This window comes from Struthio camelus, chromosome 19 (genome assembly GCF_040807025.1).
Source record: "Struthio camelus isolate bStrCam1 chromosome 19, bStrCam1.hap1, whole genome shotgun sequence".
In the NCBI taxonomy this organism is placed as follows: domain Eukaryota; kingdom Metazoa; phylum Chordata; class Aves; order Struthioniformes; family Struthionidae; genus Struthio; species Struthio camelus.
The window spans coordinates 2,255,140-2,268,306 of NC_090960.1; positions in this window are offsets into that span (position 1 = coordinate 2,255,140).

The window sequence follows — 13,167 nt, forward strand, 5'->3', positions numbered from 1 at the left end:
ATCAGTGAGTGGCGAAAGCATTCGACGGGGAAACAGGACTCCAGCGCCCTGGCATAAGCCCTCTCTGACAAAGACTTGCATCATGATCTCAGGAAAAATCACTTACTCAAGCAGCTAGTGCTGGAATTTTGGCCAGAGATGACTCTTGGCTTGTTCTGGCTAGAGAAATTTGCACTGGCGGAGTTGCCCAGATGCACTGTGCCGGCCCGGAAGGATTATTTCTCGGGTTTGCTTGGGTATGAGTGGTGTAAGCTCTCCCCAACAGCAGTGCCCTCAGTGGGTGTGCTCTCCCAGTGACTCCCAGTGGGTGCACTGGTGAGATAGCGCCTCTGTGTTGTCCTTGTCATAAAAGCTGGACAGTGCTTCTAGACCTCAGACTGCTGGGTTGCCTGCAAAAATCTCTGCTTGCCTAACATATTTGTAAGCAGATTCTCTTAAGGAAATGCATATATATACTAAAAGTAGAAAGAAAGGAAAATATTAAAAAAGCAATGCTCAAAAGCTGACTCTAAATTACTGGTTAAAAATATATGTAAAATGCTTGTCTGCTTTAGCTGATAGTAATGTCCTTTCTCCTGATTAACAATACCTAGAGATACAGAATAAGCTGGTCAACTATACAAAATGTGGCTTGTATTCATAGTTATTTAAAAGTCTGTTGGAGCCCATGGGCCAGCAAGGTAAAGGAGCGCCTGAAGTCAATAGGCATTAAGTGCAGCGGGGCTGGATTCGGCTGCCTTTCACCCTCTGTCTCAATTAATTAGGTACCTCTTTATATGTAGTCCATTGAGAATGGCTCTAGCACAAGTCAAGACCGTGGCTTAAATTCATGACTTGAAGGCTGAACGGTTCATATTCAAATTGACCATCCAAAGAGCAGCAGAAGCCCAGAGGAGTGAAGTAACTTGCCCATAGTCATTAAGAGAACCAAGCCAGGTTCAAGCCAGTCCTGCAAGCCAGGACTCTGCTCCTGCAGACACGTTGCCACGATCTGGGATGGTTAAATATTGGGCTCTACAAGACTGTCCCTTTGCTGTATGTGAACAGCTTGGAAAAGTCTCCTTTGATACTGCTGTGATGATTCAGTTTGCTGTGCTAGCAAAAAAAGAAAAAAGGGAAGGAGGAGAAAAAAGTACTAGCAGTGTATGAATTGCAGCTATTCTTCAAGGTGAAAGATCTGAATTTCCATTTCCCTGTGCCATTAGGACTGATATGGCTCTGATTGGCCACTATACGGTGAAAAAGTCCCTCCGCGTGCCAGTATTGAAAACTGTTTGTGCATTAGCTGGAGTCTTTGCCAGTGAAATAATATCGTCCCCTTTGTTTATTATACTGAAACTCGATAAAAGAAAGCGGTGGAGGGGGAAAGAAATAAGTTTGCGGTGTGAAATGAATGTTCTCGTCTGGGCTCCAGGATGCAGCCGTGAGTAACGTCTGTGGCATCGCTGGGCGTCCGACGGCCAAAGCAAGGGACCGGGGGTGCCGGGAGAGGGCCGCGCCGCACCAGGGCGCCCAACACCACATCAATTAGGGGACTGTCCCCTGCGGGGCGCTGCCTCCCGGGGCGACGCTGACGGCGCAGACGCGGTGAGCAACTCGGGCCCCCAGCTAGATGCTCGGCACGGCCGGTCCCTGACCGCTCGTGCGCGTCTTTGGGCCTGGGGCCAGGCCAGTGCCCTCGGGATCACCCGGCACGATTTTTCAAACAATTGTTCCCCGAGAACGAAGGCGGTGGCTGAAGGAAAAGGGGGAAAAGAAAAAAAAAAGAGAGACCAAAGTTTATTTGGAAATGTCCTGAGGGTCCCTTATAATTGCCTTTTCAGTTTTTAAAACTTTTGGGTGCATTTGAGATTACAGTTTCCGTTATCTGTGCAACAGGGCAAGTTAGAAAAAAAACTCGGTTTTAAGTGAAAGTTGAGATTCTTATGCATTCACGTGAGTCCAAAAGCTGGAGTTTTTATTTAAAAAAAAAAAAAAAAACACTCCCCAAAAAGCAAAAAGCACGCCTGACAAGGCTGCACCCGGCGCCCAGCCGTGTCCCGCCGCCTTGCTGCGCTCCGACGGTCGGCAAAGGGCCATGCCATCCCGTCGAGCCTGAAAACACGGCATACGAAGGCAAAGAGCCCCTCTGGCGTCAAATAGCTGTAAATAAAGCTGATGACAGGGGCACCCCAAGGGTTAGGGGAAGGAACAACCTCCCCACCGCACTCTGCTTGCTCGTCCGTGTGCGTGCGTGCGTGCGTGCATATGTTTGCTCCAACAAGATCCCACTCTAGCATTTTATCTTTGCTTCTCTAGCAAGCAGCACACGCTCACAGACACACATGCACACGACATCCGGACGGTAGCTCAGAAGAGCCCTGCCGTGGCTGCTGAGCCGCCGGCAGCAGGCGCCCCGGCAAGCGGGTGGAGAGCGGCTGGACAAACACAAACTCGCCGGCTTTTGCGTGGCAAGGAAGGATAAATCCATGGCTCCATCCAGCCCTTGAAACTGGCTCTCTAGGTGTTTTTTCTCTAACACCTACCCCGGCCGTACTGCCCCAGGTGCTCCTCAGCGAGCACCCCTCCAGAAGCACCTTCTCCCGTGTCCCCCCTCCCAGCCCAGCACGCCGGGAAGGGCTTTTCCCACTCGGCCTGGAGAGCTGCGGGACGTATTCAGCAACCTGGGAAATGCCCTCCCCGGCAGCCGTGGCAGAGCTGGCCTAACGTCCCCGCGCCATCAGCCACCTCGCTCCTGTTCACTTCTTCTGGCCCGATTCTCAGCCGGCCAAATAGACGTGCAGCAGCAGGGGCTACGCTCTAGTCGAGAGGGGAAGGCTTTCCTGCCAGCGACTGAAAGGTTGAGGGCTGAGAACCGTTACGTTGCACAGATTGGGCTGGTGGAGGAAAGCCCTGCTCTGCGTCCTGCGGCTAGGAGCTGAATTTAGGGGGATTTTACACTGGGGACCAAGTTCTGCCCGTTCTTCTCGACCTCAGCGAGGCCCGAGGGCCTAGTCCAGTGGCGCGTTTGCCTGAGACGTGCCTGCTGGCGCCGGGAGAGGAAAGTCGGGCGAAGCGGCTCGCTGCCGCGCGCACGGCAGAGACCTCTCGCGCGCGCTACGCGAAGACGAGCCGCGATGAAACTGCCGCCACGTTTCATTCCCGGGTGTCCCCGTCCTCTCTTAACGCGGGAACCGGCCGAAACATCCTCACGGCGACCGTGCGCGTTCGGGCGACGTCTCCTAAGCGGTCGCTTCCCGCCGCGGCGAGGCCCTCTGAAGTGCTTGGGTTTTTTGACTAAAAAGGGTCATGCTGTGCAACTTTCAAACTCAGAAGCAGCAAGTTATGAACGTGTCTGATTTATAATCAATGGGGAGAGGCTGTGCTCTTGTGCTTAGCCGAATCAAACAGCAGCAGGTCCTGTTCCCGGGTCCAACCAGGGCCCTGGAGGAGACGCTGCCTTCCCTGCTGGTGTGGTACCAGCGAAATACTAAAGTTCATCAGCAGGCAACTAGTGAGGCTGTTGATTAGTGACTATAAAATATCTGTGTTTTAGGCCAGCTCTTTGGGCACCACGGTGTCCCTGCACAGCGCCTGTGACACGTCTGTCCTACGCGGCCCAGGGAAGGGCAGCTCTCCATCCTCAACCTCCTCGCCCGGAGGAGCCTCTCGCAGGGGACGCGGAGAGGCTGAGGGCCTCGTCCTCCCTGACCTCCTCGCCTGGAGGAGCCTCTCGCAGGGGTCGCGGAGAGGCTGAGGGCCTCGTCCTCCCTGACCTCCTCACCTGGAGGAGCCTCTTGCAGGGGACGCGGTGAGGCTGAAGGCCTCGTCCTCCCCACCCCCCTCGCCTGGAGGAGCCTCTCGTAGGGGACGCGGTGAGGCTGAAGGCCTCGTCCTCCCCACCCCCCTCGCCTGGAGGAGCCTCTTGCAGGGGACGCGGAGAGGCTGAAGGCCTCGTCCTCCCCACCCCCCTCGCCTGGAGGAGCCTCTCGTAGGGGACGCGGTGAGGCTGAAGGCCTCGTCCTCCCCGACCTCCTTGCCCGGAGGATCCTCTCGTAGGGGACGCGGTGAGGCTGAAGGCCTCGTCCTCCCTGACCTCCTCGCCTGGAGGAGCCTCTCGCAGGGGTCGCGGAGAGGCTGAGGGCCTCGTCCTCCCTGACCTCCTCACCTGGAGGAGCCTCTTGCAGGGGACGCGGAGAGGCTGAAGGCCTCGTCCTCCCCACCCCCCTCGCCTGGAGGAGCCTCTCGTAGGGGACGCGGTGAGGCTGAAGGCCTCGTCCTCCCCGACCTCCTTGCCCGGAGGATCCTCTCGCAGGGGACGCGGAGAGGCTGAGGGCCTCGTCCTCCCTGACCTCCTCGCCTGGAGGAGCCTCTCGCAGGGGTCGCGGAGAGGCTGAGGGCCTCGTCCTCCCTGACCTCCTCACCTGGAGGAGCCTCTTGCAGGGGACGCGGTGAGGCTGAAGGCCTCGTCCTCCCCACCCCCCTCGCCTGGAGGAGCCTCTCGTAGGGGACGCGGTGAGGCTGAAGGCCTCGTCCTCCCCACCCCCCTCGCCTGGAGGAGCCTCTTGCAGGGGACGCGGAGAGGCTGAAGGCCTCGTCCTCCCCACCCCCCTCGCCTGGAGGAGCCTCTCGTAGGGGACGCGGTGAGGCTGAAGGCCTCGTCCTCCCCGACCTCCTTGCCCGGAGGATCCTCTCGTAGGGGACGCGGTGAGGCTGAAGGCCTCGTCCTCCCTGACCTCCTCGCCTGGAGGATCCTCTCACAGGAGCCTGTCTGGGCTCCGCCGGCACGAAAGAGGCTTTCAGAAATGAATGCTACAATCACTGTTATCCGAAGAGGGAGGCTACTCGCTCCTCAAGCTGGGCGTACCCAGCTCTGCAGCGTTCCCACCGCCGCTTTGTGCCAGGCGGTCCGCAAGACAGCTTCTAGCTGTACCCCCCACGCTCCAACGGCGCGGGGGAGAGCTTGGCAGCAGCAGAAACGAGCCCGCCGGCCCCACCAAACACCCTCCGCACCATCCTCCCGCCGGCGGGATGCTGCGAGGGCACCGGGGAGGCTGGCCGCAAGCGGGGCCGTGGCCAGGGCCCCCCTCACGCAGGCGGGCTTTCTTTAAGGGGTCGGTGCTTCGCAGATTACTTCCAGGCCCCTGGAGGGTACAAAGTCTTGTACCTCCTCCGGCCCCCAAGACCGATCCAACAGCTGTAACTATTTCATTTTTAATTTACTCGATACCGACTTGTCTCTGCTTAATCCATCAGGACAACTTTGAGGGTTCCTGACCCATAAATCTGTGGGGGGGGGGGAGGAAAAAAGGAAGACAAAAGATTTTGAAAAATTGTGCCTAGGCGGTAGTCAGAAGTATTTTCCTAGCTTTCTGCACAGCGCAGCGTCGGCGTGGAGCATGGGGACATACCGCTATTACTTTGCTTTTTCAACGCGCTAAACCTCCTCGAGCTTTCTGGGATGGACCTTAACGGCTTTCTCCTGCTAACCAATCCGTTTGATTAACCCAAAGAGTACAGATAAACAAACAAACAAACAAACAAAAAAACCCCCTTCCTGCACCTTCTTCCCATAAATATGCACAGAGAGGGTTTTTTTTTTTTTTCATGACTTTTTAAAGGCCAAATGTCCCGTCCTTGGGGTGCCACCGCCTGCCCACTGTCCAAGGCGCTGTGGTTTTTTGGGTGGGTGGCAGGACTGGTCTAAATCAATCAGTCGCCATTAGGCTAATGTCTCATTAGCCATGGGTGGGCATGGGCTTTGATTATAGGACGAACCCCAGGCAACGGCTTGTTTTGAAGGGCCACTTCTACACGTCTCAATCACCTTTCGGCATGCAGAGCAGGAGGGAAGGAAAACAAGCTGCAATGCAAAAACGAAATCTAAATTCTAAAATACGAGTGCGTACGCGTGTGCGCGTAACCACGTGGCTACGCTGCAGTGACTGCTGAAATAAAGAACACACGCGTGCACACTGGCATTAATAACAAGGCTTTCCCTGGTTTAGGAGCAAGGCCAAGAAATAAATTTTTCCTTTATCATCCTCTGTGATTTTAAGCAAAGAGACACGTTTCCTTCTTAAGCAGAGAAAAGTGAGATGCCTCATCCCCAGGAGACTTGATACTGTTAAAGCTACTTTAAATGGAGCTAAACAGACACGTCCCATCGCCGGGTGGTACGAAGTCAGGCTGCGCTGCCCACGTCTGCTGCAGTGATGTCTCGTGGCCTCTCTGGGTCTCTCGCTCTCCTGCTCTTCTGGCAGCCGGCGTCTCCTGGGACTGATCTTCGCCGGGCGGCTGGAGCGGCCGAGGAGCCTGCGCTGCCACCAGAGCCGAAATCAGTGCTGCAATGAACCAAACTGCTAATGCAGTTCCAAAGGGTTGCTGTTGGGGTTTTTGGCTTTTTTTTTTGACAGTTCTATTTTTCCTTTTTATTTTATTTTTTTTAGGATCAGATTTTATTTTGCCGCTATGAGGGCCATTTCTCTCGTTGCTTCATTGCACATGACAATTTACCAAGGGCCAAAGCGTTGCTGGCCAATTGGCGTGTGTGTGTGTGTGTGCGTGTGCGTGTGCGTGTGTGTGTGTGTGTGTGTGTGTGTGTGTGTGTGTGCGTGTGCATGCGCGCGTGTGCATGTGTGTGTGTGCATGCGTGCGTGTGTGCATGCGTGTGTGTGTGTGTGTGCATGAGTGCGTGTGCACGCGTGCGTGTGTGCATGCGTGTGTGTGTGTGTGCATGCATGCGTGTGCATGCGTGCGTGTGTGCATGCGTGTGTGTGTGCGCGCGCTGCATGCGTTCACGCTCTCCATAAGTAGCTCCATCTCGATTTCTTTGTAGTCAGCCAGCGCCTCGACAGGCTGTCCAAGCGTGGCCAGCAACACCACGAAGACAGAATTGATGCTAAGTGAGAACATTTCACATCGGAGAATTTTCTTCTACTTCAAAAAGGAAACACCCCCCTCCCAACCCTTCCTCAAAAACTAGCGTCTCCATTTCTCACTTTCATTGTTTCCCTGCAGGCTGTGTAACAATGCCTCAGTTTATTGGGAAAGACAAGAGGTTTTTTTTTTTTTTTTTTAGAATTACATGTAGATATAGAAACCGTATAGGAAAGGTTCTAATTATAACTATTAAACTCAGAGAATAAAGGGACACAGTATTCCTAGCGAGCTCGGCGGTTAGGAGTTATGCAATACCTTCTGTGCTTTAAAATGTGTGGCAAACGATGTAATTTTTTTAAAGGAAGAATTATTTTTATTTTATTAAAATCACCTTCAACATTGTTCTGCTCTGGGTGATTGACTTTGCCTCTTTCCTGAAACTCTCTATGCAGAGCAGATGGGGGAGAGGTTTTTTTGCGAGCGTACTTTAAATAATAATAATGCTAGTAGTGCTAATAATAATAAAGCCCTCTGATGTGCAGACTCTGATTGCTTTTCTCCTGGCTCCTCCTGTAATTCTCTGAGACCACATTTCAAATTGCAGGGTGATGATTATCCAGGGATTAGGGATTAGCATGGTGGTTTGAGTGCTTGTCAAAGCCTTAAAAAAAATACACAGATTAAAATAATTCAATTTTCTTTCCCAGTTCTCATCAGTAATGAAGCAGATGATGTTAAAGGCCACAGTTTTCATGCAAGCCCTAATGGAAAAAACCTACAATGTGTAATGAGAAAAGACAGATTTTCTGAGCGATCTCATGATATTTGGTTCGATCTTACTTCTGCCTGATTGCTGCAGAGAGATTTAGTAATATCTATAGGACCCAATTAGATTTCAAAAGCTCAGCAGCCTGGCAATCTCATTTAGTGCACACATATACTGAGGATTTTAAAATAAATATTAAAAAAAACATAAGTAGAGCCCGTCACTCAAAGAAAGCTGCTTCCTCCCTTCAAAAAAAAAAAAACAACTTTTAAAAGGCATTATTAAAACAAACAAATGAAGCAAATTAAAGTTTTCCACTGAAGAAGGCTTTGACTACTTATCAAATCTTGAACCTGTGCCCTTCTTGTGGCGACTGAAAGCAGCCCAAAACTGCGACGGGGGAAGAGGAATAGTTTGTGACTGCACGAGTTGTCTCAAGTCTCTTTGGATGAGAAAACAGATGTGTTCTCCCAAGGGGAAAACAAATACGTCTGAATAAGTCAAGCACTGATGCCCAAAATGCTCTTAAAAAAAAAAAAAAAAAACAGGCTGCCTGTACCTCCTTGAAGAGCAGCAGAGGAACGAGGGTTAATCCTGGCTATGGTGCACGCCTTGATGACCCTGCGCCTTCTGAGCAGCAGCGGGGACACAGGGCCGCCCCGCTTTTTTAGCTCCTCTGCAACAATTCAGGAATACCCACTGATCTTTAGAAATTGCATGTATAAAAACTGCTCAAAAGCGGAGCTCACTAGTGCGGTAGGAGCCAGGCTCCATACGTGCCGGAAGCACCCAAATTCAGCCGTTGCGGCTCACCACGGCGCCCTAAGCTGGGAGCTAGCTTGAGTGCCCTGCACTGGGGATGCTGCCGGAGAGGTGACAGCTGCCACGGTGTAGGCTAGCTCAAAAGAAAGACTTGGTTTCTTGAGGGATAAGCTATGTGTTGAAGGCAAAGAGTAGGAAAAAGCACTATGTTTTCAGAGGAGCTATGCTGCAGGAAGTTCTCTACTAATATCCCTCAACATAACAGTAATGGTACATAATATCATTAACATTATATTACATACAGAAAAATGTCCATACGTTCCTCACGAAGAAGACTCAGATCAGAAATTCCAGAAATAGAGGACTGTTTTTTCTTTTGATATGTTGCAAAGGAAGACTAGAAAAACCCACTGCCATGCTGCTTTAAGCAGCTCCTCTGTCTTGCAGCATGTCTGCAGGGAGAACTGCTGCCTGGTGGTTCGTGTCTGGATAGGAGAGTGAAGACACCTGGATTATGTTAATGGTCCTGCAACTGACTTATGGCTGACAGCTCTAAACTGGGAGGACAGATCTTCTAAGTGCTTGTTGTCAGAGGCTGAGTTACTATTAAAGAGGTTTTCCAACACGGCTTTAAAACAGAGAACAGAGGGGCTTTATCAGATGGCAATAAAATCCCGTGGGATGAGCTGACGGTCGGTTGGGGCTCGCTTACATGCCGTACTCGTTCTCACCTCTGAAGGAAATGGCGGAGGAGGGTGGTAGAACGACCACCCGATAGCCAGCTGATAGACAGGGAAGATATTTTGTGGAGGCAGAACAGAGAAACCCAAGGACACTAGTGAGGCCTTGCAGCCATGCAAGTGGCCCTGGATCTGCTTTGCATGGTGATTCACAGCTTGGAAGAAGGTCCCAAACCACAAATTCTGCAGTGAACCACTGTTCCAAGCTCATTTACTCAGACTTCATGCAGGGAGTTAGGCTTTTTGTCTATTATTCTATTTATTACCAGATGTGAAAATCATAACTCCTTCAGCTGAGGCTACAGAACCACAATCGGTCAATTCAGTCCATGGCTTAGGAGTTCTCTTGGACTCCCTTCTGACTTTAAGCTTTCACCTAACAGTTTCAGAGAACAATTTTTCCTGTCTTTGCTCAGCTAGAAAACTCCATCCCATCCTGGCAGACAACGATCTGGATGCAGTTTCTCGCATTATAGATCTGCTCTGTGCAATAAATAGCCTGGGGATGATGCTGTTAGCATGCATAGGGCTCCAGCTGGTGTGAAATATGTATTTTTTCAGTAGTTAAGGTATTGGGAGCCCCCACCCATGTGGTCTGCTTGCTTCTGTGGCTTCCTCACAAGTTGCAAAGCCTCTTTGAGGATGCTGGTCCGTCTGTAGAGCACTTCACAGTGACAGGGTGTCCGAAATGCCAGCAGTCTGAAGTCCCTGGTAGCTACTCTCAGACTTGCAGCGCTCAATGCTGAAATAAATCCCTGCAGCACGGCAATAGTCTGCACCATGCGTCCCCTTGGGAAGGGGTTGGGAGCCCTCAGAACGTGATGTATAGTTGTCGCAATACTTGGCGCGCTCCTAGGAGAGCTCCAGGCTCCACAGATGACTAAAAGCAAAGAAGGACATAGTCCCAAGCTAGGTAATAGTTCTCTGTTTTTCAAGGCCTTCTTAGCTATGATGCTGACGGGTGGCAATAAGAATAGACTAGACTGACCAGGATTGCTGACCACCCATCTGCTGGATCAGGCTTTACTAAAGCCTTCTTGTCTCAGAAAGTATACTGTCATGCCAATAGTTAATCTAGGTACAAAGCTTGGCATTCAAAGATGTTAGAGGCGCATTGGGTTGCAAAGTCTCAAAAAGCTGGTTGAGGAGCTGGTACGGGAGAGACTGGCTACTTCACAAACGACCACAGAGGCAGACTGTGGTATGGCTCTACACGGTGGGCTTTACCTTCAAGATGCAGCTGAATGCATCCCCATCACCAAAAAGACCACTAATGCTGAGACATTTAAAAAAAATGAAGGCCAGTGTTTCACCACTGCATAGATTTCCTCTCAAGCTGTTAATTACAGATGCTATCGCATCAGAAGCAAAATGCATTTATGGCTTTAAATATGTCATGATTTTGAACTGTGCTATAGCAAGTCCGGTTTTATGTCTCTTCCCAGATTTCATGTTTGCTCATTAATTAGTGTTAGTTTCAGGAGATTAGATGGCTTTTTAATATTTCCCATGTAAAAAGAACATAAAGTCATTTTTTGCGTTTTTGATTTTCCTTTGCAAATGGAAAAGGCAAAGTAAAGAGACCTTTTTCATTTATATGGAGCTATTTTTTAATTTTCTTTTGAAAAATGTTGCCAGTACCCAGAAGTGTCAAATTCTAACACGCAGGGGGAATAATGTTGTTTTTTAGCTGGTAATAGTCTGTGTTTTTGTGGCTGACTATTGGGAAATTTTTAACATATTTCTTCGTCCTGTACTTTCAGGAGATGAGATGACTTTTTCATATTCCAATGTGAAAAAAAACATAAAGAAAGTGCATCTTATTCTCAGTAATCTTGAGGACTTCTCTTACTTAGAAAGCAAAAGAAATTACGTGACGGGGACTTTTGGCATATATGTCTTTCTGTTCCTTTGACAACCAGAAACCTGATGATAGAGGTTTTTGTGCAGAATTTAACTACTTGTGTGCTTTGCTTAGGATTTAAGCTGGCTAATTTCAAGAAGCTGGTTTATAAACTGACCTCCTCTGCAGAGGTGTAAGGGCAGGGTGCCTGTGCTGCACAGTCGGGATGAACGTTGCTCTCGCTTGATGTGTTGTCAGGGACTGGGATTGAACCGTGTGCAGGGCCCAGAGTAGCCCTGTGGCAGACCCACTCTGTGCCATGTCTTTTACGATGAGCCAGAGCTGGTCAACTATTAAGATACTTTCCTGTGATTTTTTATAGAGTACTTACCATGTTAAGTCATTCAGGAAGGTGCTTGTCTTTGCTGGAGGTGTACAGGGGTCAGCACGGTTCAGCTGAATCTTTTGCCGTAGAATCAAAGGCAACCCAAAACATCTCAGTTCCTGCAGCTTCATAAGAAGCTGCAAAACAACCAGTGACCTAAAGAACATCTCATGTTGTATCTTTAAGGCGGTTTCTTTTTGGTGAAGGTACTGAGAAAGACGTATTACTGTGGAGCACGGTGCATGCACCCCAGGCTTACATGGAGCCACCTCGACCCCTCGGGGTATTCAGTGCCCTGCAGCGCCATGGAGCGATGCTGGCTTTGGCCATGATGAAAGGCAAAGCCTTCTAGCTCATGCCCAAGCTGAACTACCTCAAGCTTGGGAGATAGCTGGGGCCAGCATGGGAGACAACTCCATGTTTTGAGGAGACCTTACTTCTCAGCCCACAAAGGTTGGACTTTGTGCAAGCAAGAATACAGACCTAACTCCTAGTGCCTCAGAGCTATTGCACCAGTGCTCTCCACCAACGCAGCAATGCCTCAGCCCAAGCCATGATGCCGAGGTCGGAGCCTGCTTGCTCTTAACCCAGCAAAGACCAGGAAAACCTCAATAACTCTGCTGAGGTTTCTGCGTCAGGCACTGCTGCGAGGAGAGAATTCAACCTTGCAGGTGTGAGCTAGAGGCAACCCTGTGTGCCAGCAATGATGGACTGAGAATGGGATGAGTCCTAGGTAGGTTGCGTGCTACCTCACACAATCCCACACCTCTTTCCAAGCTCTGCTAGGAGCCAATACCTGGAGCAGCACACTGGCTTGGTTGCATTACGGTATTGCCCTTTTTCCTACAGCTTTTTCTCACCAAACTTTTTACTGTCTCACACTATGTGCGTCCCTAAGCTGTAGCAGAGGCTAGGAGAGAGCAGTTGAGGAAGCTGAAGGTCCTGAGCACCCTACAGGATTTCACCACTTGTCTTTAGGCTGCTGGGGCAGCTTATCAAACCGGAGGCTCCCAGGCAAGGCCGGGACACAGAGCCGCCCCGCAGACCCCCCTCCTCCGGCGTCACCCTGCACCGACGCTTTGCCGGCACGGCTTCATGACTCACGGCGCTGCAGCTTTTGCCTGCTGCTCCGTGACATCTTTCAGCATTTATGTGACTAAGGACACAAGTCCAGGCCTATTTCTCCATCCCACCTTACCTATGAAACAAGCCTCTCTGGGCAGTTTCCTTCTGGGAGTAAACTGTCATTTTTCACCACATAAAATTTTACAAGTTTCAAGCGAATGGAAAATGGATTTTATTATTTTATTTTATTTTTTTTAAATCTTTTTTTTTTTTTTTTGCCCCGAATGTTTTATGACTGCAAAAACAGAATTTGTGGTTTGAACTGTTAAGGTTTGATGCAGAGGGCTATGGAACCTTTTATGTAACCCGCTGGCCTGAATAATTATCAAAATATTTTGCTTTCCACTCTTTCTAAGCCTCTGCATCAGAAAAAAAAAAAGTGTATGCAACCTTTTGACCACAAAATAATAATACTAAGAAAGCCCCCTTCAGAAGGGGTGCTCGCCGAGCTGCCGCAGAGGCCGGAGCGGGGAAGGCCGGTAGCTCCCCGTCGCGGTGGGGGACGCCGAGGACACGGCAACGCGCCCGCCTTCGGAGAAGGACTTGAATGCAAAGCAGTTATCGGTCTGTTTTAACAGGTCTGGCTAAGGAGCGGGGCTGGTTTCAGAGCTGCGGAAACGGCTCTTGTGTCGCCCCGTCGCTGAGATTAGCGCGAAGCACCGGGCCGACGAACGCTGCCGGCACC